This window comes from Convolutriloba macropyga, unplaced genomic scaffold, assembly GCF_964194025.1.
Source record: "Convolutriloba macropyga unplaced genomic scaffold, txConMacr16.3 SCAFFOLD_1348, whole genome shotgun sequence".
Taxonomy (NCBI): Eukaryota; Metazoa; Xenacoelomorpha; order Acoela; family Convolutidae; genus Convolutriloba; species Convolutriloba macropyga.
The window spans coordinates 12,441-15,000 of NW_027452504.1; the positions used below are offsets into that span (position 1 = coordinate 12,441).

General features: G+C 39.7%; 1 non-coding gene and 1 pseudogene across 1 annotated transcript in view; both read left to right on the plus strand.

The window, feature by feature from the left end:
- Nucleotides 1–449: 449 nt before the first annotated feature.
- On the plus strand, nucleotides 450–601 carry LOC142357533 (5.8S ribosomal RNA; annotated as a pseudogene).
- A 1,683-nt stretch (nucleotides 602–2,284) lies between these two features.
- Nucleotides 2,285–2,560, plus strand: part of LOC142357534 (large subunit ribosomal RNA) — a 3,522-nt gene continuing 3,246 nt past the window's right edge. The window contains exon 1 of the ribosomal RNA XR_012761620.1: nucleotides 2,285–2,560. This exon is cut by the window's right edge and continues 3,246 nt beyond it. This is a non-coding gene — a ribosomal RNA (large subunit ribosomal RNA).

Genomic DNA, 2,560 nt, shown 5'->3' on the forward strand with positions numbered 1-2,560 from the left:
ATGGCCAAGAGAGCATTTGAAGGCGAAACTTCTGCATGGGGAAGCTGCATCATGAACAAAAGTTTATATCGAGTATTATGTTGACGTTAGTAGGCCCTGGCCGAAAGCGCAGCATGTGAAAGGTATAGATAAAAGTTATCGTTGCAGTCAGTACTGTGTAGTTACTAGTAGCTGGATTTAAGCTCGAAGTGAGACACTGTTGGTGAAACTTCATCATGAGAACGTCACAAGCTGATCACGCTCTATGACATGACTAGTATTATGTTGCTTATAGTAGGCTAAGCGCAAGCCGAAACATCAACATGTGAAAGTCGTAGAATTTTGCGATCAAACTGTGGCTAGTACTTTGATGATGCTTGTAGCCAACCGAATTGGTTGAAAAGCCCAATAAGTAAGCTAACTTGGGAGAGCTTGTTGGAAACCAAATGCTACTAGATTGGTCCAAATACATCCTTCAACAGGGGATCACTTGGCTCGCTTTACGAAGAGGAGCACAGCTATATGTGTTAATTCGGTATGAATCGCAAGATTTGTTTACCGACCTCTCTAACGCAAAAGGCGGTCTCGGCTTCGGCTGTTGACTGCGTCCGATTCAGGGTTATATAACTCTCGATTGAACACATTGATGTTCTATTGTTGGTGCTTCCAATAAAATTGGAACACTTAAAGCAGAACCGATTCAAATAATAGCATTCTGATCAATGATTGCATTCCTTGATCAAGAACTGCTGGAGTCATTGTGATGGCGAATTTTCTTCATAAGAAAATTGCAAAGAGACGGAACTTAATGAGACTAGTATTATGTTGTTTCTAGTAAGCGGAAGCTGAAACAGCAACATGTGAAAATCAAGTTTTGTTCAATGATCTCGAGGCGATAAGTACTATGAAGCAACTAGTAGCCTAAGCATGACTCAGATTTGAGACAGTCAAAAAGACTGGCGAAACTTCTTCACATGAAAGTTACATAGAGAACTACAAATGTATACAGCGAGTATTATGTTGTTTCTAGTAGGCGAAAGCTGAAACATCAACATGTGAAAGTTGTCTGCAAACTGTAGAACGATATGTGATTAGTACTGTGCTGTTACTAGTAGCCAGTCTGACTGTAGAAGCCAAGACAAAGGGAAACTAATGCATCTGAAAAGGACAAGTTATGGAAAGGTATGCACGATAAGTATTATGTTGTTTCTAGTAAGCGGCAGCTGAAACATCAACATGTGAACGTCGTTGTGTACAGTAACCTAGAACTATATAGTCCTTAGTAACGTGCATTTACTAGTACCTGTAATTGGTATTCAGACTCAGGCAGTTTGGAATAGTTTGGCAAAGATGCACCAGAGAAAACTGGGATTTGATACAGAAATTGTTGAATACAAGTATTATGCTGCTTCTAGTAGGTTGAATCCGAAACATCAGCATGTGAAAATTGAAAACATTTCTGGTTCGAATTGTCACAAGTATTTGGTGATCTGAGTAGCCAAACTCACTACAACGCCAATTGAAGGCAAAAATTCTCAACGGGAAAAGCTATTCTCATTGAATGAGCTAACAAGACGAGTATTATGTTGCTTCTAGTAGGCGAAAGCCAAAACATCAACATGTGAAAGTCTTGCTGAACAAATTTAATGTTGTTGAGCTCAGTACCGTGTGAATTAGTAGCCATAATTGGCGAGCGAAAATTGAACTGGCGAAACTTCGTCTTTGGAAAATTGCAGATGCCGAGCACTTATTTTGCAACGAGTATTATGTTGACTGTAGTAAGCGAAAGCCGAAACAGCAACATGTGAAAGCTGTTGAAATTTGTGGTCATTTTGCAATAAGTACAAGGAGTGTAACTAGTAGCCAGGTCAAAATTTGGGATAAGAATGAGCAAAAATTCTGCATGAGAACAGTTGAAATTATGAAACTAAATTACAAAGACTAGTATTATGTTGTTTCGAGTACGCGAAAGCGGAAACATCAACATGTGAACGTTTGTAACGAAGTTTCGTTAATTTTCAGCCTAGTACTGAGCAAGAACGAGTAGCCTCATCTCCAATCCCACGCAAAATGTAGTGAAATATGTGAGTGAACCTTATTCACGGTGAGGGTTTCCCGAGGTCTGTATTGCAGCGAGTATTATGTTGCTTCTAGTAAGCGAAAGCTGAAACAACAACATTTGAAAGTTGGAATTAATGACTGAATGGAAACTTCGACCTGTGTTTGATAGTAGTAGCGAACAAAACTGCTGAATCGGTTTCTGTCTCATATTGGTCAGTGAACCAATTAAGAGACAATCAACTACATAACCTGAATTGGGCGAGAGAACCCCCTTAACTTAAGCATATCAGTAAGGGGAGGAAAAGAAATCAACTGAGAATCCCTTAGTAATGGCGAATGAACAGGGAAAAGCTCATCGGGAAGAGAAATGGCAACATTTCTCGGTGTCCGGTATGGTTTGATGCTAGACTGGTGAATTTGTCCTGATGTCTACTGGAAAGTAGCATCAAAGAAGGTGAAAATCCTGTAAAGGTCATTTTCGATACCAGTCATAATGGCTCATTCCTATGAGTAGAGTTGT